Here is a 23,742-nt window from a genome sequence, read left to right as displayed (position 1 = left end):
ATTAATAATGTTTCAATACTGGCTCATGAATTATAAAAAAAATACCACACTAATGCTAGTTGTTAATAATAGGGGAATCTGTAAATATGGTGTGGCGGGGGTGGAGAGGGAGGTCACAGAAGAGCAAATTCTGCCCAATTCCATTTAGATGAGGTCTCCAGAGCAGTCAAACTCACATATCTTAGTTCACTTGTGCTGCTATTAGAAAATACCACAGACTGGGGTAATTTATAAAAAGCAGAAATTTATTCTCACAGTTCTGGAGGGTGAAAAGTCTAAGATCAAGGTGCTGACATCTGCTGAGGGCTGCTGTCTGCCTCCAAGGTGGCAGGCACCCTGTGTCCTCTGGAGGGCAGGAGCACTGTGTCCTCACGTGGCAGAAGGCGGAAGGGCAATAAGAGAAGAGCTCCCCAGCCAAGCCCTTTCATATCAGCATTACAGGACCTCTTTCCTCTACTGTTGTGTTAGGGATTAAGTTTGCAACACATGAATTTGGGAGGACACATTCAGACCATAGCATCATAGAAGCAAAGAATAGATGGTGGTTGCCAGGACCTGAGATAGGGAGAAGTGGGGGGTGGCCAACCAATGCGTATAGACTTTCAGTTACGCAAGATGAATAAGTTCTAGAGATCTGACATACAACTGTGTGCCTGTGGATAACAATGCGGTATTGTGCACTTAAAAATGTGTTAAAAGGGTAAATCTCATGTTAAGTGTTCTTACAAGCATTAAAAAAAAAAAAAAAAAATAGACTCCCATGCAATATCAAGGGGAGCCCAAGGTCTTAAGCTGTCATTTATGGGTATAGGCATATGTGGGCTCATTTCTTCTGGTAAGCATGATTTTCCAAGTGAATATTTACAAATATCGATTCTAACCCTGATGTTAGATGTTTAAGGTGGGACATAACAAACATTTAAAGAAAGTCTCACTAGTAGGCATGAGGATATCTCTACACTTCTGTTGCTTGGAAAGAGAAAGTCGATCCATAATCCAACTACATCTTTGCTATTTTAGTCATCCCACATGCTCTTCCTTCCCTAGCTTTTTGGGTTTAGCATTTTGGCTGAAATGGTGATTGAGGTTGGGGAGAGAAAAAATAGAATAGGGCAGCGGTTCCCAAAATAAGGAGGCTGCTTTCATGGAGATGGTGGTTTGTGGGCAGTGGGAAACTGATCCAAAAGCATTGTGAAACTTTCTACATCTCCACTGCTGTTTAGATGACATTTCCATGACACTTCAATGGCAGTTTAAGATCTTGGCAGTGGCCAAGGCTTGGCTGTGAACTAAGGCTTTCTGTGGTTTTTATACCCTCATACTGGCTCCATAGTAAACCAATCTACCCATGAGAAAAGCTCATAAAAGGAAGCAAAATCTTCTGGTTTCATAATAAGCTGCACAAAACTCGCTGCAGAGAGGAAAGAAAGGAGGGAGCAAAATGATCTTTTCTCCCCACTGAGCTCTGGCCATTCCAGAACATTGAGTTAATTCCCACCATCCTCTTCCCTTCTCAGGAAAGCTTCATGGGTGGGGAGAGGAGTGTGTGCTCCATCTGTGTCTCTTCTTAGAAGATCTGCTCATGTACCTGGGATTGGGTACACCGATTCAGAGGATGAGGAGATGCCATGTGCTAGGATATACAATGTTCATATTGACATACTGAGTAATTGAAAGAATACGGGACTTAGAAAGCACATCCATGCCTCAGGGGTTTCACACTAGCTGATTCTTCTGCCAAAAATACTTCTCCCAGGTTACCTCCCTCACTTCACTGAGGTCTGTTCAAATGCCACCGTGTGAGAAAGGACACCCTGATGACCCCATATGAACTGACCTCTTGAAGCATTCTCTCTCTCCAAATCCTGCTTAATTTTCTGCATGGCACTTTTTGCCCTGTACGTATTATATACTTGTTTGTTATCACCTTATTATCTGTCTCCCCCCAACAGAAATGTGAGTTCCATGAGCATGGGTTTCCCAGTACTGGGAAAAGTGCTGGGGATACAGTAGGCACTCAATAAATATTTGTTTAAAAATAAACATCCACCACCTGTAATGTACTTTAGCTCTGTAATCGTGAGCAAGTCACCTATCTCCTGTTTTGTCACTAGTGGAATATGGGTTAAAATATATATTCTGCCTACCCCCTAGAGTCTTTACCATGTGTAATAAATCTGAGAGGTCAACCATTTAGATTTCTGATGGTCTTTGACTGGTATCTTTCAGAGAAGGATCAATCCTGGCATAGTAACATTGGGAGATGCATAACGCTAACCAGGTAAGGCAGGGACTGTGTTTGTCACACTCCAGAGTTGGTCCAATGCGGATGCTCTCAGTGGAGAATCAGTGACATATCACTTGTAAGGGACACCGAGAACTAGAAATGGGGAGTGGCAGAGCCCTGATCTGAGAGTTGTGAGGGCCCCGTTGTTCTCCCAGGACCCCCACATCCTCACAGGGCTGCCAGCTGCACTTTCTGTACAAGTGCAATGAAGGACCTGGACTAGATACCTCCTTGTTCAAATGTTCTCAGACTCTGAGATTTACAAGCACATGTTGGGAATAGAGTGCATTAAGTTCCCACGCTGTGCATTTAGGCACTGAGGTAAGAATGTGAATAATAAGGTTTGTTTTGGGGTGTTTGAGTCTTTTGTTTTTGTTGATGTTTGTGCATAGTCTGCATATGCACTGATGGTAGCGAGGCTCATAAGCTTCTGGAGATTGTGTCCTGCTCTCTGCTCTCAGGGCTACTAGTGAAATGCCAGTTCACCCACAGTGAGATTCAAAGGAAATGACAACTTAGTGGTGTAATGTTCCTGGAGAACAGCCCCTTTCTCCTGGCTCCTACAGGTTTAGACAGGAGAAAAGCACAATCAGAGAGAAAGAAATGAGTTCTCAGGGGCTCATCTCTGAGGACAGTGAAGAGATTGATGACACTGGGCCACAAGTGAAATTGATCCTCCATTAATTGCACAGCTCCTGTAGTCCATTTTTCTTTTGCAAATCTAAAACAATTTCTTATATCCAAAAGTTTACTTCAAACCTCAAAACGATTTTAAATATTGAAAATTTTAAAGCTCTCTAATTCTTACTTCCCTCTTTGGAGGTCCAGCTTTGCTGTTTCGTCCACGAGACATTTGTATTGGCTGTACTTTGTTATATGTAAGTTATGATAGGACTCACTGAGTATTGTGTTACGTAGAAAATTGCTTTACCTCCTACTTAATGTGTTCAATTACCTGGGTACATTGGGTTAAGACCGACCCACTTGGATGTCATGTGAACTCAAAACTCCGTTAAAGAAAAGGCAATAAAGAAATTTCCCTAAATAGCACCTGATGTGGAAATGGGTGGGCTCCCTATTGAGTGCCCTGCCCACCACCAGTCGTACAGCACCACCTGAGCCTGCAGGTTGAGAGAGGGACTGTAACCCAGAGGGTAAATCTTTATACTTTGTAATATAGCCTCCTGTTATCCAGATTAAGAAATAAGCAAAATTATCTTCTTCTGAGGAAGGAAGATCAAATTATGGAAGCAGGATCAAATTATGGAAGCAGTCACAGAAATCTTCACTTTTCCTTGGTTGTAAACTCTGTGTGTGTGTGTGCATGTGTGTGTGTTTTATCACAGAGTACAACACATAAAGTTTGGAAGAAGCAGCGGGATACTCATTCAAATTCAATCAGTATTTCTCACCCTGTGCCTAACACAGATCCATCAAATCAAAAACTCTGGGGTGGGCCCTGAAAATCATTATTGAAAACACACAAACAAACAAATGATGTGTGATTTTAATGTGCATTGAACATTTAGATCCACTGGGCTAAACTAAGCACAAATAGTTGGGTAAAGAATGTGGGGCCCATTCTGAGGAAGGGGAACATCGTGCCTCTCAAAGGGCATTAAAAGTGAACACAGAAGAAAGCTTAAGTTTCCCCACTTATAAAATGGAGGATAATCGTATTTACCTCTCAGGGTTGTATCAGGAGTAAGTGAAATAGCATTTCATGGGAAAGACCCTATCACAGTTTTCCAAACACGGTAAGATATAAAGATTGGATATATTTATGCAATTTTCTTATAATTATATATTTAAATAAATGATAGAGTTATATAACAGCTTATACAATAGCTGTTAGTTACTACCTTGTTAGTAAGCCTAGTAATGGTACTGTAACTACTACTAATGTCTTCAATATGTTTCACGCTTTATAGATCACCAAGTACTTTTCCGTGCACTCTCTCATTTGATTCCAACAGCAATCTGGGAGGAACACAGATCAAGTATTCCTCCTTTTTCTTCTTTTTAATGAGGAAACAAATTCTGATTAAGCTGCCTGTCTGTGGCAGCACAGCTGATAAATGGGCCAGAAACTAGTCTAATTCCTCCCTCCTAGTCCTGCCGTCAGACTGATGTGCCTCCTACTGGCTTCTGAAGTGTTGGGTTCTGAGTGTGGCTGTAAAATAATTAAACATCTTCCATTGACCACCTGCAAACGTGTGGCATTAATTTACTGTCACCCGTCAAATACACCTAAATGCCGAAGTCTCCTTAATTCCATAGCTCCTTAGTTCAAGCTCTCTCTGGTCTGTTTAGGAAGATCTCTTCCCCTTGAACAGATGGCAGACAATTTGCTTGGGTTTAAACAGTGACTCAGACTCAGTGATAAAAATGGCAGCTGCATTCCTGATTCTCAAATCCAAATCCCACTTGTTCGGCCACCTTAGTGTAAACTCACACAGGACATGCACTCTGAAACAAGTGTGGGCATAGCAAAGACAGTGTCTTGAAGCCCATGCTGAAATACATGCATACATATACCTTCACCTGCAGAGATCCAACTCCCTGCTTTGAAGAGATTATTTTTGTCCTTCTGGGCCATGAGGTTGAGGCAGAAGAGTTAAAGAGGGGAAAATGCCTTCTTAGTGAGATGGGGAGGGAGGAAGGAAGAAGGATTCCGAGAGCTTTTCCCACAGGAACACTGCTTGTTGTTATTAATACAATTAACCTTTCACTGTTACTAATAACCAAGGTCATTTCCCTTGAAGTCTTCTGGTCGGTTTCTTACTTGCTCTCTCATACCCTGATTCTCTCTCTCTCTCTCTCTCTCTCTCTCTCTCTCTCTCTCTCTCTCTCGCATTCATCAGGAGACTTTCAGGGTCTTGGCTGTAATCTGTAATTCCTGTTTGCACGATTGTGGGCGTTTCAGGACATCCCTGAACAGTTATGAAACTACTGACCAGTGGAGCCTCTCCTGCAGATGGATTTCACTCAGGACTTGTGCTATTATATTAATGGGTTTAATTTAAACAGGACTAGCCCCGCTGGCCAAATTACTGCCATTTAAATCAATTGGTTTAGGGGAAAGACAGCCTGACCAGAGCTATTAGACTTCAATTTATTACTGTATCGGCTTTTAAACTGGGCAAAGCAAGTTTGCTAATGTCTGTCCTCTATCCTTTGAGCTCGAGTACAAAAATGCAGTAATGAAAGTCTTCGAAGTTTAAAAAAAGGGAAGAAGAGAAAAAGAACAAATTTATTAATTCTGAGTCAACGTTCATGAGCCCAGACCAGGTAGCCCTCCAAAGAGTCTCCACCAGAGGATCCTGTGGGCGCTGTTGATGTCCCTTCATTAAGTTGAGATTCAAATGATCTAACAGATGTATTAGTTTAAAAAGCCTTTTTACTTGGATTTTTTTCCCCTTCATAAAAAGTAAGCACTGCTTTTTTTTTTTTCTTTCACACATTTCAACCTGATTCAAATAGAAAAGCAAAAGGGAAGAAAATGCTTTAGATGTGCTCTTTTGATTTTTTCCAATCTTGCCTGAATAAAATGGCATGGGCGATCAAGAACACTCCATTAATTGCAACACTGGGTGTCGCTAGGAGAGGGAGGGAGAGGTGAGGGGGTGCATTAGGGATGCACTACCCTTAACAAATGCACAGATTCAAAGAAGGGAGAAGCAGGGGGATAAAAAAGCGTGTCTGTATTTTATTGCACTCGGTAAGCTTTTCGCTTGTATTTATAGCTGCAATTATATCTCAATGAGGTTTGTCTACAGTGTTGGCTTCACGCTAATTTTCCCCCTCACTGCATTCTTGGAATAGGCTCGGACTGTTTATGAACCAGACATATTGACCTCATTTACAGCTAGCAGTTTAAATCCATAATTTTTCCACCCACAATCCCTCTTTGACATTCCGGCGGAGCGGCCGGCTCAGCGAGACTGAACTAAAAGTCTCACACTTCATTGAACACCATTATGCGGCTTTATGCTTATAAGCCTGTTTCCCTCGGCTGCCTTTCAGCTTTGCTGGAGATCCGTTTGGCCACAGGCCGGCAGTGATTAACTGGAAGAATCCAATAAATCACCCTGTCAGCCAGCAGGCTCCCTCGCTATGTCTACACATCGACATTTGGATTTGCACCTCTCTCTCTTTCTCTCTTTTGATTTTCTATCCCTCTTTCGCTTGCCTCCCCTCTTCCTTCAGAGCCATTAAAACCCCTCTTCCTTCACCCAAGGTGAACTTGAACTGCCCTGATGAGTGTGGATCAGTCTCAGGAGCCCTGTGGGGAGATAAACCCCTTTGCTTTGCAGCTTCCCTGCTCTTCCCCCCTCTTCTTCCAGTGAATTCACCCTTAACTCCTAGGGCCTCGCTGATCCAGCTGCCATGCAGGGGGGAGGACAGGCCGGGGGGTGGGAGAGAGTGGCCGGCAGCCAGGTGCTGAAGAGGAAACCCCAGGGACTCCTGTCCGCCCCTCTGTGAGCCCAGCGATACGAGCAGAGGAGGGGACTGAGAACACTGAGCAGCCTGGCCTTTCTGTGGGAAAGCTAGACTAGATCAGGCTCAGCCTCGGGGGAGGGGCACAAATGTGTGTTCACAACCAAACAACTGTGCCCAAGTCTAGGAACATTGATAAGACTGTTCTACACCCTGCTTGCACTTGCAAGGGGTACAGGTAGCTAATGAGCCACAAGAAGAGGCAGCCTCCACTGTCACGGTCACCAGCCAGGGTGGCTGGGGTCAGAGTGCTCTGAGCAGATTCTCAACAGCTCACGCTCCCTACTTTTCACAGGTGGATGGGGTTTGTGAAACAGCCTTTTGACTTGACTGGTAATTTCCCGCCCCTGTCTCTTTCGTATTCTCCACATGGCTGTGGTCTTCTTTTGTCTGGGATTATTTCTGCACTGTGAGCACAAGCATTTGTTTGATGTCCCAGACATCAAATATACTGTACACTCTCCAAGTGACCAAAGGAAGCGGGATTCTTGCTTTTGAAAACTGTACTGGCAAGAGTGACAAAAGGCAGTCTGAACTGCAGACACAAAGGATGGGAGAGAGAGGAAAGGATGTGGGACAGTCGGGGTGATTACGGTGCTCCCCCTACCAGCAATGTGCCGCAGGGACAGCGGTGTGGCTGGGCCCGAGGCTGTGCCATGTGTACAGATGACAGCAGTAAACCACCTGCAAGCAAGAAAGGAAATCAATACAGCCACGAAGGGGTGGCCTGCCTGTGTGGATGGGCTTCTAGTTTGTGCTGGCTGAGAGGGAGCCTTTCTCCAGGCAGCAGTGCCTCTGCATTCCTGCCTCCACCTTCTGACTCATCTCCAGTATATGTTTCTTACTAAATGTTTGCATTTTGTAAACTGCCTTCTGTCTTTTGTAAGTTAGTTGCATAGATAGACAAATGAGTAGATAATAGACCTACAGGGAGAAACTAGGGAAGGAGACTGAGTATCTTGTGCATGGTTCCTGTAAGTATAACCAACTACCTGGCACATAGCAGACACTGTTATTTCTCCTAAACTCCTCATTATGGACTAAATGTTTGTGTTCCCCAAAATTCATATATTAAAATCCTAACTCCTAGGTGATGGTATTAAGAGGTGAGGCCTTTGAAAGGTACTTCGATCCTGAGGGCAGAGAGCCGGTGCGTGGGAAAGTGTCCAGAGAGCTCTCATGCCCTTTTTCCGCCACATGAGGACACAGTAGGAAGCTGGCCATCTGCATCCCAGAAGAGGGACCTCACCAGAACCCAACCATTCTGACACTCTAACCTCAGATGTCTAGCCTCCAGAACTTTAAAAAATAAATCTCTGTTATTTGTGGTACTTTGTTATACCAGCCTGAACTAAGACACTCTTATACGGACTGATAAGTACAAAAGCCACTCAGGAGAAATGAACGTGGCCCTTGGGCACATGGCAGCCCTCACCGACCATTTGTCTCCCCAGACTGGCATCCAGTAGGCTCAGCTCCCCCTCTGTATCTCCAGTCCTCATTCTGCGTTCATTTCATTCACCCTGATACAGCACCCTGGAGGAGTGCACAAACCTCAGCTGAACATCCACATCACTGCGGAGATGAAGCCCAGTCTGATTAGTGGCTGCTTTGCCAACATTCCAGTGCGTTTGCGTGGGGGCCTGTGGGGGCTGCTGATGAAAAGATAGAAGCTTCATTCCCGTTCTCCATTTCTGATGATTACAGAAGTGGAAGGACACCCGCAAGAACACCTAAGAACATTTCTCGTGTACCTACTAGGCTCTCGATGTGTGTCATTATAGAAAAATAAAAAGACTACTCATGAATTGCAAGTATAAGGCAAGAAACAGGCTTCACAAGCTACCCAGTTATTGCTGTAATTACAGTCAGGTGGGGCAGGGAACCTGTCCTTCAGAAAATAACTGTCAAGCATGAAAACTTAGATGACACTCACCCTACCTTATTGTCAAAAGCATTTGAGGTGCACCTGTCTTCAAAAGACATTGTAGTTATTGCACAAAGCAAGTCACCTCAGCATGACTCAGTTTCTCTGTCTATAATAGAAGAATCTCTTTTGAGAAAGAATAATCTATGTAAAGTGCTTTGCGCACCTTAGAGACAACGTAACATTGCAATTTATGTCAGCATTATCATTAAATCTTTCCTCCCAGGGACTCAATATTTTTCAATATTGTTTGATTGATTTTAGCAGCATCATAAACAAGAGGAGGAAGAATAGTGCGGCAGCGAGATCAGCCAAACACAAGGCAGAGAAACCCCGTTTTCTTCCCAGTTCTGCCTCAAACTAGCTCTATAGATCCAAGAGAGCTCTCAAGCATCTGTTCTTTCACCTGTGAAATGAGAGAGTTGAACTAAATGATGTCCAAGGTTTATTCTACAATGCTAAGTTCAACAATAGAAAAGAGAGAAGTGCATGTCCCTTGTAGTATAATTTTGCACAATCATCTCCTCCCGAGACTCTTTTCATCTGGATTTTATAAAGTGCTCAACTTGGTCATTTGGCTTCTTTGTTAACTTCAGGCTGCTTCTCTGTCCCTTTTTCCTTCCTGTCCTTGGCCTCCATGGCTTCATCTGGGACTCCAGTTTTGACTGTCATCTCTGTGGAAGACCATCCTGTTCCTCTCTCCAGTCTTGACGGCCTTCTCAAAATCCATACCCATCATTCCGACAGCCTGCCACATACGTTTCCACCTGAATGTTCCACCACCCTCTCGAGTTCCACAGGTGTAGAAGAGAATGGATTCATGTCTCCTGACCCCACTGAATCAGCTAGAGTTCCATCAGAGGGCCAGAACCACCATGAGTGTCTGTGGAATAACAAACAAAGCACAAGGATTAGAGACCTGGTAGGGGGGTCTCGGAAGTGCTATTGTTTCTGTGCCTGGTGTTGAGCCTGAAGTCACTAGGGGTCAGACACATTGGCAGTTAGAAAGGAAAGCTGGGTGCAGGCAAGGGAAAGGATAACCGTGGAGACGAACAAGAGCCCGTGTCTCTCCCACTGCCCCCAACGGCTGCCCAGGTTATTTGCAGCAGAAGTTGGTGACCTTCTCCACAGAGCTGCATTTGCACTTGGCCCAGGGCCTGAGGAAGCTGCAGGAGAAGATCTGGCAGGAGCAGGGGGAGGTGTGCATTCAGGTAGGGCCCCACACCAGCAAGGTGAGCCGGTGGATGAGCAACGATGTGCAGGAGCTGCCGCTGCTCCTGGCACCCTGCTCCAAACTCAGAGCATCAAATGCACATGTCTCCTCCACCTCCACTTCCAGAACTCATAAGACATGTGTCTTGGGGCCAACACTAACCCAAAATCATACAGGAAGAGAATTCCAAAAGAATAAAGAAGATAAAGAAACCTCACCCACAGACTGCTCCTCCTGTACTTCCTAATTCTGTTCGTGGCATGACGTCTTCCTATTATTCAGATTAAAAACCACGAGGTTCCCTTGTTCCCCCTTCCAATCAGCTGCTAAAACCAGTGCTCTCTATTTGCATATCTTTTCCACTCATCCCAGCGTTTTCTTTAATATCTGTCTACTGTCGTTGGTAAGCAGTTGAGGCCCTCAGTATCTCTTGCCTGGACTATTGCAATAGTATCGCAGTCCCTATCATCTCTTCTCACCTTCACTCCATGAATAGCTCCAATCATCTTTCTTCCCCGCCAATAAAATTCCATAGATCCCCTCTGTTAGCTGAGATGAAATCCAACTCCCATGCCTGGCAACAAAGTCCCTCCACAATCAGGGCTAAGTGAACTTTTCCAACCAAATATCCCCCCGCTGGCTTTCAGGACACTTCCGTTCCATCCACTATCCTGCCGTCCCCTATCCAGGATTCCTTGCTCCCTTACTCACACTGCACCTGCTTGCTGGAATGCTCTTCCCTAATCTCGGGCTCTACTGTCTTCTCAAAGTGTGTAAGACTCAGTTCAGATTCAATTGTTTTCCATAATCCTTCCCCAAAATATTTGCAATCGTTCCCACCTCTGAAAATGCTAAATAAATTGTTGAGACCCCTTTTAATACACATTATTATGCCTGGAATACATGTTATATACCCTAAATTAGGCCAATAACATTTGGAAAATGGGGCCCACATCTTCTTTATCTGTATCTCTCCCACCACCTTGCACACAGTGGGCGAGCAGTAAGGACTTGCTCCTTGAATGGACGATTCATGGGGTCAGGATTTCAAGGGGACATGGGGTAGAGCCGGTTCAATGGAACATCTTCAGCCACTTTTAATTTGGAAGTAAACTTCCAAGTAAAAGATTGATGAGGATCACACTAGTTAAGACTCATTCCATTGCTGGCAACCAAAACCCAAACTCAACACTGTCTTAAATTTTGTTTTGAAGAGGGAAAGTATTGACTCATGTGATTGAAAGTCGAGACACAACTGAATGAAGGGCTTGTGTTGAGTTTGTATCGGGACTCCATGCTTTTTATCACATCCTTTATTATAAGTTGGTCTCACTCGTCTGTAATTCACCCCCTTCTGCAGGTACAATTCCCACTCATGCCTCCCACCATACATGATTTTCTGTTACCAACTGTTTCAACGTAAGTGCTGGAGTTTCGTCTAATTGGAGCGACTTGTATTGCACAGCAGTCCCTAAACAGATCACTTTGGCCGAGGAGGCAGAGTTTATTGACTGGTTTAGATATGGGTCACAGGCCACCTCTACCCAAACCAGGCTGAAGGTAGGAGAGGTGGTTCCTTCCCCACATGGAGGTGCAAGTACCGTAAGAAGAGGGAGGGAATGCTGGGCAGGAGAAACTTGAATGTCCTCTCCAAGAGCTGAGAGAAATGGTTACCCCAAAGACCTCTGCTTTTCCCTCTTGCTTTTATATTTTCCCCATCAGCCCTCTCCCCCTTTTTTCCACCATTTCCCCCCAACATTTCATGGGGAGGATGACTAGATGATGTCTCCCGTCATTTAGGCCAACACGCACAGAAGCTATACAGCACAACCATGGACACAAAGCTACTGGCCAAACACCAGAGGACAGGGGTCTGGCACAAGCTAAGGCCTGTCCCGAGATAGATCATTTCCTTTAATCATCAACCAAATGGTAATTTTTTAAAATTCAGAAACACTTGGTATTAATAATATGTTCTATGTGTTTATGGAAATAACTCAAGATGAGTTCCCCGAGCATTACTCCCAAGACTGATTTTTATGCAAATATGATAGCATTAATTTTTACCACTTGTGTTGTACCTGGTGACTTCAAAAAAAATCTTCAACTAATTAGCCTTCAAGATGACTCTCTGGAGGTGGATATGTATTACCTGGAGTTGCAGATAGAGTACACAGTGAGATTACATACACAACTTCCAGGAAACCTACCAATGAACCCCAAGAAATTCCTCATAATGATATATCTCTCATGTGAAAGTCCTCTCCAAAGGAAACCCCAAGTTCACACCATACCAGGGAAGGTGGGACTCTGTGTGCAAGTCCTCTGCCTGCTACACAGAGGAATATGTCCATCGCTGAAGACTGTTTACATCAATTATATTATGGATTACCTGAATAGGAGCCCACAACACATATTTGTGGGTAGGAGTGGTGGGTTCCTTTGTAGCAATACCTAGCATGAAAGATGGCTACCAGAGAAAAAGAGTGAGACCTAGCAATCAGATAGGACTGGGTAAAAGATAGGAGTGGACAAAAAATAAAATAAAATAAAATAAATGAATGAAAAAAAAAAAGGGAAAAGAGAGAAAGGAGTGTGAGCTCCTTTGATTCCCTTTGAAGTGAAAAAGGTTCAAAGTTGGTGAGGAGTCCCAACAAGCTTCTTCCATGATTTTGAGGACTACTCAGGCAGAAACCACCCACTTCACCACCAGGAAAGTGACAGCCAGCCAGTGCTAGTGGCCATGTTGGCAGATGGCCAGGTGGTCCCAGCCGGTCACCACTTGCCCTGTTGCCTGCTGGGTGCATTCATTCATTCTCTCTCTCACTCTCACTCTCGCTCTCTCTTGCTCTCTCTCGCTCTCGCTCTAGCTCTAGCTCTAGCTCTCTCTCTCTTTCTCTCTCTCTAGCTCTAGCTCTCTCTCTTCTCTCAGCCCTAAAATGGAAACCACAGATCCAACCAGCACCACAGAGTCACACATAAACACTATGATGAAGTGTTTTGCAGGAGCCAAGTCCTTTGTGCATTGCAAAGAGGTTATTTGTGGTGGTGATAATTCTTTCTCTAACCAGTACAGCATCCCTCACCTGGAGATCAGGTGGCCGCTCCTGGATGCCTGTGCTTTTCCCTATAATTCAAGCGAGCTTCACATCTTGCTACTGGAGTGTTCATAAGGTCTGAAAATGAAGTCCTGTAGGGAGCTCCTTCTAATTGCCAGAATGAGTCACTTTCCTTTCCAAGCAAAGAGGTTTCTGTTGGTGACATTAGAGAGCAGGCGCTTGTCTGTATTGTAACAGCTTAATTATAAGTATGGGTATAATCACACAATCTGTCATTATACCTTTTTTTTCACCCTGAGAATTTGTACTGCAATCACCATAACACTATAACAACATGAACAACAGACTGTCTGGCCTCTGCATGATCGTATCCTCTGCCATGCCTGCTAGGGATGAGCAGGCGGCTTTGGATGGAAGAACTGACTCCTTGGTAGCAGAAAAAACAAGCCTGGATCTTTCACAGGGTTTGCAGGGCGTCTTGTTCATTTGGCTCTTTCTAAAGGACAGTCAAATCGCTCACTTTCCTCCCAGCCTAACAAACTCTCCCTCTGGTTTCATCTGTTTGAAAATTGCACAAGAAACCACCCTTCTGTTATTTTATATCCAAACCAAGTGAAGTGGAAATTGCACGAGGAAACCTATCCATCTGTTATCCCTCGGCTCAGCAGTGGAGAGAAATTATTACGCTGTGCGTCCTGCCCCCTGCCTCTGCCAGGCAGCCTGTGGGGTGAAGTATGGGTGCGGAGGGAGGCTAGGGTCTCAGAGAGGGGGCGGCTGCCTGGCAGCTCTGACAGCAGAAGTCGCAAACCTGCTCACAGAGCAGGAGGCAGGCAGTCACAGAACAGCGGCACATGAGGAGAAGGAAAGTTGTCGCCATTGAATGCAAGGTAACCTTGCTTCCTGCAAGCCACTGACCACATCATTCCAACTACACCTCAACTGGGAGGAAAGATTGGGGACAAACTCTGAGAGGCCCAGAACCCACCTCCTAGGGCTGAAAAATAGATTTTAGAGGGAAGCTCGATTTTTAAAGGGACTGTTGAAGTTCAGCAATAACCTGTTCCCATGTGTCAAGAATTCCTAGGGAAGTGGCCCCAGGACAGCTCCTGAGAAATAGCCTCTGCTCTGGATCAAGAAGAATTTGGGCAGCATCTTGTGCTTCACCTTTGGGGAGTGATAGAGTTTAGATGTTAACTGTCCCACCAAAACTCATGTGGAAATCTGATCCCCAATGTGGCAGTGATGGGAGCTGTTTGGGTCATGGGAGTGGATTCCTCATGAATGGATTAATGCTCTCCCTGGGGGTGGGGTCCTGAGTGAGTTCTCGCTCTATCAGTTCCTGCAAGAGCTGGTTGTTTAAGAGACCCTGGCACCGCCCCTCTCTCTTGTTTCCTCTCGCCCTGAGATCTGCTTGTACCCACCAGCTGCCTGCTGCTTTCTGCCAGGAATAGAAGCAGCCTGAGGCCCACACCAGATGCAGCTGTCCCAGAATCATGAGCCAAATAAACCTCTGTTCTTTATAGATTACCCAGTCTTGGGTATTTCTGTTATCGCAACACAAACAGACTAATACAGGGAATGGTTGTGAAATCACGTGAAATAACCAGCATAGGCATGTTGATGATTGATATGGTCCCCTGTAAGCATTGATGTTTCTTTTATCGTAAGGGAATAGCTGATTGAGTCCCAGACTTGTCAAGGATGTGCCACAGGAACGAAACCTAGTGCTTCAGAGTCTCCTTTTCTCTCTATGTTTATAGACCTCTTCATCTTCCCAGAAAATATAGTCATTTATTTGTGTTTTATGTATTTTCTTTGATCTATAATGGAGTACTCCAGGCATAAAAAAATTAGAGATTTAATTCTTACTCATTAATGATATCCCTTACAGACCATCAAATACAAGCTAATCCTTTAATGTTGCCTCACGTCTACCCTCAGGCCTTGAAAGATATTTGGCAATTAGTGTAGGATCCATTCATTTTTTTCTTTATCAGGTTGAAATTTAAACCAGCATTATCAAGCCTGCCAATATCTTCTCAAAACAAAGCCTAGTAGGGAGGGTCTATGAGATCATGGAGGCTAGTGCTGCACTGAAGTCACATGTTGTGTAACCTTGTCATTCTTTCCAACAATAAAAAGTTATGACCCTTTAAACTGATTCGTTTATTCATTTTTTTATTCGTCCAAGGGTTCTTTCTATGAACCAGATACTTACTGTACAGATAATCCCCGACTTACAATGTTTCGACTTTTTGATGGTGTGAAAGCAATACGGGTTCAAAAGAAACCGTACTTCAAGTATCCATACAAACTTCCCGCTTTTCACTTTAAGTAGAGTATTTAATAAATTATGTGAGGTTTTCAACACTTTATCATATAATAGGCTTTGTGTTAGATGATTTTGCCCAACTATAGGCTAAGGTAAGTGTTCTGAGCACATTTAAGGTAGACTAGGCTAAGCTATGATATTCAGTAGGTTAGGTGTATGAAATGCATTTTTGACTTACAATATTTTCAACTTACAGTGGGTTTATCATGCTATAACCTCATCTTAAGTCCAGGAGCATCTGTACAGTGTTGAGATAAAAGTCTAAACAAAATAGACAAGGTCCCTACCCTTATAGAGCTTAGAGTCTGGTGAAGGAGGTAGTCAAGAAAATGGTCCAACACAGTACAGTGTTTAAGAAGAGTAGTATGTAGTGATTAGAAGAAACTAAGAGGGACCTGTAGACCAGATTTGGAGGTGAGTATTAATAAGATGGAGAATAATGGATAAGAGTATTCCACTTATAAAAAACAAAATGGCAAATGTCCCAAGATAAAAGAGACATGGTACTTTTGAAGAACTTAATATAGTTTGGAATGGCTAAAGAAAGAATGTGGGAGTAGTGAGACAGAGGCAGGAGAGGTCGTGTATTAGTCAGGGTTCTCCAGAGAGACAGAACCAACAGTAGGTGTAGAATGAGAGATTTATTTTAAGGAACTGGCTCACGTGGTTGTGGGGGCTGGCAAGTCCAAATTCTGCAGGGCTGGCCAGCAGACTGGAGACCCAGGGAAGAGCTGATGTTGCAGCTTGAGTCAAAGGCTCAATTCTGTCTTCCTTGAGGGACCTTGATGTTTTCTCATAAGAATTTCACTCTATGGCCTACCCACTTTACAGAGGGTCACGTGCTGTACTCTGGTCTGCTGATTTGAATGTTAATTTCATCTAAAAAAAAAAAAAACCCACTCTTACAGCAACATCTGACTGAACAAATACCTGGGTATTATGGCCTGGCCAAGTTAACACATAAAACTACCATCAACAGGTAGTAATCAACTTATTTAAAAAACTTGTTAAACTTGTTAAGGAGTTTGACATTTATCACAAGAGCAATAGAGAGCTATTTTGGATGGGGGTTGGAGCCATTTCACAGGGATGAAAGAATAAAAGTTGCTGTTTAGGAGGATGACTTTGGCCACATCATGCAAAAGAGAAGGCTGGAGGCGGGGGCCGAGGATGAGATCAGAAGACCAGTGAGGAGCTCTTGTAATGACTAGTGAAAGAAATAATTTCTGAACTAGAGACATGTCAATAAGAACAGAGGGAAATACAGTAGTCCCCCTGTATCCTCAGGGGTACGTTCCGAGACCCACAGTGGATGCCTGAAACCACAGATTTACCAAACTCAGTTGCCGCCCATCAAAACACATTTCTGTTCATGTCTTCCACCTGCAAATTTAATGCCTTTTCCATCTTAACCAAGCACTTATCACCCACTGTAGCCATAACTTTTGCAATCTGAGGCACAACAGCAAAACTAGCACAGACTCATTTTTTCTTCTTCATAATTTCACTGATAGAAGATTCATTCTTTTTTAAATTTTTTTCATTGTATATGTTTATGGGGTACAATCTGTTGTTTCAATACATGCATATATTGTATAATGTTCTAATCAACATTGTTATCATATCTATCACCTAAACATTTATCATTTCTTTGTGCTTACAACATTCTTTTCTTGCTATCTTGAAATATACAATATTATTAGAAGATTCATTCTTAATGTAGATCTTAGCACCCTCAGCATAAAATTTTTTTTTTTTCTTTCCATATCACATTGAAAACTCTCACCTCTTCACTTAAGGGATATGCTTCATGGTTTCTCTTTGGCATGTCTAAATTGCCAGCATTGCTCCTCTTGCACTTTGGGGACATTACTAAATAAAACAAGAGCTACTTGAACACGAGCACCGTGATGTTACCACAGTGGATCTGATAACCAAGACAGCCACTAAGTGATGACCAGACCAGGAGGGTCTATAGAGTGGATCCACTGGACAAAGGAATGATTCACGTCCCAGGCTGGACAAAGGGATGGCACAAGATTTCATCACACTACCCAGAACAGCATGCAACTTAAAACTTATGAATTGTTTATTTCTGAAATTTTCCATTTAATATTTTCAGACTACAGTAAACCATGGGTAACTGAGACCATGGAACACAAAACCATGGAAAAGGGGCACTACTGTAGTCAGATTCAAAGGCTTTTTTGTTTAGGTGAGGGGACAGGTGGAACAATTAAGATTTTATGACTGGTTAGCAGAGCAAGCTTTATAATTTACAGTACCCCGTGCAAACAAAAAATGTGGGCCCCTGGTTCAAAAATAATTTTCCATTTTTCTGTTGTCTCTCTCAACCCATCATAACATATGTTATTTGCTGTTTAATGTCATGCTCCCACGGGCACAGGAATATTCGCAAAGCATCCAGGGCCTGGTTCCGCCACTCAGCAGGTGGGTGCATCACCCCATACACACAACCCCATCAGGAGAAAAGGGTGGCAACAGTGGGTGGGCAAATGCAGGAGAGTGGGGCTCCAAGAACTCTTCTTGAAGAGGCAGGAAGGTGGAGAGAGCCGGGACCATGCATGAGCTGAGGCTCCAAGTCCCAGCGTGTGCTCCACTGTCCATCAAACTTCACTTACATAATACAAACACAAAGGAAAAATTAAGAATTTCAGGACAGCAACTACAGAGCTTGAACCCCAAGAGCAAGGCCCTTCCAGCCTGAGAAGCTGGCTCTTCTAGTAACATACAAAGGGTAAACTGAGGGAGAGAAAAGAATAAGGCTGATACCAGGTTTCTGTCCTAAGAGGAGAGGGACAGGTTTGGGACTCTGGGAAACAAGGATGCTTGCAGCTCTGGATTTGTTGACTATATAGGAGATAAGTCCAGTGGGTAGCCAGATGAGCTCATTTGGATCTCAAAAAAAGGAATTTGGGCTAAAGATATAAAATTGGACATCATCAGTGTACAGATTGCATTTTAAGCATTTGTTCTAGAAGCAGCGACAGGTTTGTGCTCATCCATAGCTATTTCATAGAGACAGAATTCTAGAAGGAATAATGTAATCTATGGACCCGGAAGCTGGAGGCTAAACAGGCTGTCATGAGAATGAACCTTCTCACTTTAACCTTTTTTACACCACCTGCTAAACAGACGAGCTCAGGAGACTCTCATAGCTTGAGTGAAGCAATATAGCAGAGTGGAAAAGGTCCTGATCTTGAGGTCAGAAGGACTTAGCCAAGGTCCTAATATTCCCTAGCCGTGTGACCTTGTACAAATCATTTACCCTCACTAAGCCTTTGTAACTTTCCTTTGTCAAAATCAAGGTAGCTCTTTGTGTGCTGTAAAGTGACTGCAGATGTGAAACTATATTATTACTGCAGTAGATCTGGGCAGCTTGAAAAACTGCTTTAACTCTCTTATACCACCAGACACTAAAAGGTGTGTGAAAACTGAAGCGTCCTAAATGACACAGGAGCACCTGCCTGAAGGAGTCTGTGGTCATGAGAAGCCACTTCTGACTCAACTCTATCAAGGATAGTGGTTTTCCTTCAGGCCAATCAAGGTGGCCAGAGATAGCCCCTCTCACCACTGCTTGCAGTCTAAATGTTCTAGGGGCCCACCCTCCTCTCTGGTCCCTGACTGCATTGTCTCAGCAGTTTCTGCTTCTCCAGCCAGCCCCTGGCATCAGCTGTCTGGGGCCTCATTTATCAGAGCCATCCCTCACGATTCCCGCCATGCTCTGTGTTCCCTGCAAGAGGCACTAGGTTGAGAAAAAATAATTAGTAATCTAGGCACTGCAGTTCTGATGAGACACCTGCAGCATAATCATCCAAATCAAATATTTGGCTCAGCTTCTTCAGATGATATATCTCTTCCTGCAACTGCTGAACGGCAGCTTAGCTGAGCTTGTACTGCAAATGCAGAACATAGCAGAGGACGGAGGGATTCTTCCTGCTCTTCATTGCCATAGTCTGTTCCAGTGTGGCTGCCGCCAAGGCTCAACCCTCATGTAATATGTTCAGACCCTTCCAATCCAATCGGCCAAAAGGGACAGTTGTGGGGGAATCGGAAAAGGCAATTTAATTTACTCAAGTGATTCAGGAATGAATAGTTGTATTGCCAAGGAAACACCCAATTGTGTTCTCTGAAAATCATCACTGTCTGACATGGGGGCTGGCAGCTTTCTAAGCCCCTGGGAAGATATTTGAGTTAACAAGGCATCAAGTCATCTCACTGTCCCACAACTGAGGAAACAAAGACCCAGTCCTCATAGTTTTTCATGGTACACTCAGAACTAGAACCCTGCATTCCTGCCTCCTGATTCCGTGTCCCCTACACTAAGCCACTCTACATCTTATAGGTAGGCCACATTCCCATCGCGTAGAATTGTGTACAGTAGCTCCGTCATTACCACATGTATTCAGTATAGTTTCTAGTTTGCTTGCTGGATTCAAGGCTCTTTCACTTGGAGAGGCATATTAGGCTTAAGAAGCACAGAAAAGATTGTACTCTAGCCCATGTCTAAAATAAACCAATCTCCTTAACTTACTAATTTTCCTGGAACTGCCATGACATATTCTAAGAAAAATACACAGAAAGTACATGAACTATCTCCTTTGTTTGGGGATAATAAAGCATTCGTGCAAATAATGCAAAGAGAGCTTGAATTTTTCAGCTATGTTAACGTCCCTTCTTATATGAGCCATAACACCTTTCAAACCCTTTAATAAATATTTAACCAATGGAAAATAAGTTGTTTTGGTTTAGAGTTGTCTAATGTGTGTCTCTTCCACCAGACTGTAAAGGCAGAGTCTGTGACCATCAACCTGCGTACAGCCATATGCCCAGGATTCAGTATTAGCTCAATAAATATTTGTAAGAGAGCACTAAATCTGACAGAAGGAGGTAGCTAAAGATTATGTAACCCACCACCCTCTGTTTACAGATGAGTAAACAAAGACTCAAAGAAGTTAAGTGACTTAACCAAAGTGTCACAATTACTTGACCCATGCATCCAAAACATACTTACTCAACACGTACTCTACATCTGATGAACAGTACTATGGATATAGAGACTATTAGGAGGTATCGCTCTTGCCAGGGAGCTTGCAGTCCCAGGGGAAGAATTTGCAGTAAAACAGCTGATTACGGTACAATGGTAGATGTAGGAAACAGTCCACTTAGAGAGGTCGGGATAGGCTTCACCGAAGAGGAAACCTGAACTACATTTTGAAAGCTGAAATGACTCTATCAAAGAAGGGGAAAAGTCAGTCCAAGCAGGGGAAAAGGCATTTACAAAACCTCCGAGCCACAGGAGCATAGACAGACCAAAGAACAGTGGACTTGGCGTGTTAGAGACATAATGAAACTGGCAGGAGAAAGCTTGAGAGAGGGGGTTAGGGTCAGATACTGAAGAGCTCCGTCCATTGGGTTAAGGATTTGAACTCAGACCAGTGTTCCTCAAATTTTAGTGAGCATAGGAATCGCCCGGGGTTCTTGTTAAGATGCATATTCTGGCTCAGTAGGTCTGAGGTGGACACTGCGGTTGACTCTCTAACGAGCTCTCAGGTGACATCAGTGCTTCTGAGCCACAGACCCCACCTTAAGGAAAAATGTACAAGAGAACAGGATGTCTGCCGGGGTGTGTATGTCGGGCAGTGGTTCTCAAAGTGTGATTCCGATGTTCTTCAGCCTCCTGCACTAACCTGTGGGAGGAGAAGCTCTGGGCAGGGCCCAGTCTGCCCAAGCCCTCCCTCCAGGTGATGCTGACACACTAAAATTTGAGCACCACCAAATCAGGACAATAGTGATCAGATTTACTTTATAGGAAGATGACTCAAGTAGAAATCGCTTTCCATTACAACCCTGAAGAATTTTGCACAGATCTCTAAGTACAACATTCTAGATCCCAGAGTATTCTGAGATTTCAAAATGACACAGTCATTAATGAGGAATAAATTTCCTTCCACAGCATTCAGAATCATCTTTATGATTACAAATAGCATGAATTACCCTGTGTTTGATGACATCTTTAACTGCTAGTAATTGAACTGCACATTTAATGAATACAAGTGAAGCTTAGCACAAGCCAATATTCAGAAGTCAAAGTTGACCGCAACCCGTTGGTTTTTAAACTATTTAGAAACTACTTATGTTTCTTTTTTTTTTTATTTTTTATTTTATTTTATTTTATTTTATTTTATTTTATTATTATTATTTTTTTAAAATTTTATTTTGTCGATATACATTGTAGCTGATTATTGCATACTTATGTTTCTTTTATTATGACATACCCCTCAGGTACACCTCAGGTAGAAGATAAAGAAGTAAAATATTTTATCAGAGTTTATGCTTAGGTTCCGGAAAAATTTCTGGTTATGATTTATCATGAAATCATATCATTGGATCTGATAATGTTTTTTTAAACCCAGAGAGTTTTTTTTAAACCTTGCCCTGCGGTTTTTCCTCCTTTCGTTGCAAGTTTATTATACAATGCCTGAAATAAGCAGGAGAGATAAATTAATGAATGGATCAATGAATCAATTAATTTATAGATAGGTAATAAGCAGAAATAAATGAACAAAGGAAAGAAGAAACGAATAAAACTAAATTAATTAGAGCATATAGAAGATTAAAGTTTATCTTATTTTCTAAGCACATTAGAGTCAACTGGAAAGCTTTTAAAAATATCATGCTGAGGCTTCACTGTAGATTAATTTAATCAGAATCTGTGGTGTAGAATCCGGACATCATCAGTATTTTTTCTAGCTTCCTGGGTATTTCTTGGGTATACTTGGTGTGTCATGGGTATAACCAAGTTTGACATACACTGGTCTAACAGGTCTTAAGCTTCAATTAATAGCACATTTTATGGTTAGAATTGTGAATGATCCTTCGTTTTTTCACATCTTTTTGGGTTTTCTCCAGCCTGGCCTCATGTGCTGGCAGTCACCCGTGTCTATGTAAGGCAAGAATATTCAAATATGACTATGTGACTAGACCCCAGGACTAGATGAAAGCTACAAGAAGATGAGAAGCAAACCCAAAGACACTAAACTGGAGGACCTTTGGGTGGAAAATTCCTCCTTGACAATACAAGAAGTGACAGTTTACAAAGGGAACCCTGAGTCTCACATTAAGATACTAGTGGCCACAAAAGCACACCTTGCCAAAGCATTTGTTTGCTCTCACACAGACCACGCTGAAAGTAATTTTCCGGATCGTGAGTCTGGGGTGCTGAGTGTTTGCAGAGGCAGCGGGTGTGGATGACACACACCTGTTTTAATTGCTTCATGAAACATTGTGAGGTTTTTGCCTGAACCTAGAAACAACACAGAGGCTATCATTTCAGCTCTGGATATTATAGACAGGCCAGATGGAATCCTGTCGACTATGTGATTGAGCGTATTTTTCATTTGAAAGTAGAAACCATTGGGTACGTCATCTGTAGGGTAATCTGGGAGGACATTTTTCTTCATTCTATCCAGTGGACCATGCAGAAACACCTGTTTCATATCTTGGTATCATTTGCAACTGCTATCTAAGAAATAAGTGTGGAAACAATATCATTAAGCCACTTCTTAAAATTCATATACTTGAGCATTGAAGAAAACAGCAAAACTTGGAGCTTGCGTCACCATTTCTACAACATAGCTCCCAGAGCTTTGGATAATTAAACATTTCTATTCCTGCTTATAGGGTAGGCTGACCAAATACCCCAGTTTTTCAAGGGCTGAGGGGCTTCTTGGGATGAGGGAATTTTAGAGCTAAACCCAAGAAAGTCCAGGGCAAACCAGGACAAGCTAATTGCCTTATTACAGACACCTTATCTGAGACAACATGCAGCTGAATGCAATCTCAGTCACCTTACTTGTTGGTAGAGTTTTCTACCCAGACATTTAATGAATACTCCCTTGATCAAGTCCTGGCACTGTAAGGTGTAATGGCCTAGTTTGCTGAAAGTCATTCTGGAACCAAAGGTCAGCCAAAAAGTATGTAATTCCATCTGGGAGGTATAGCCATGTCCAGCCATAGGACCCAGGACCTGTCGGAGACCAATGCTGCTCTGAAAGAGCTGTGAATTATCTCTTCTATTCCCAGTCATGGCCACCAGTTCCAAAGTTTGGATACAATATTATTTCCAGTTATCTCAAAGTATATCAAAGAAAAATAAAGTGTAATTAACTTCAATTTTCAAAGTAGACATATAAAATATCCCATTTTGGAACCGGTTTTGGAGAAACCAAATAGACAACATTTGAGTCTAATGATTGGGACAGTCTTTATCAGACCATAAGGCAAGCCCAAAATCAGTGTTTTCTAATAGTACTTTGCAAAGCCTTAGACGGTTGTTTCTCAAACCATAAATGTGCATTGGAATCACCTGGGGATGTTGTTAAAATGCAGACTATGGTGCTA

The sequence above is a fragment of the Cynocephalus volans genome, chromosome 16 (assembly GCF_027409185.1).
Source record: "Cynocephalus volans isolate mCynVol1 chromosome 16, mCynVol1.pri, whole genome shotgun sequence".
Classification (NCBI taxonomy): Eukaryota; Metazoa; Chordata; class Mammalia; order Dermoptera; family Cynocephalidae; genus Cynocephalus; species Cynocephalus volans.
This window is presented reverse-complemented; position numbering follows the sequence as displayed.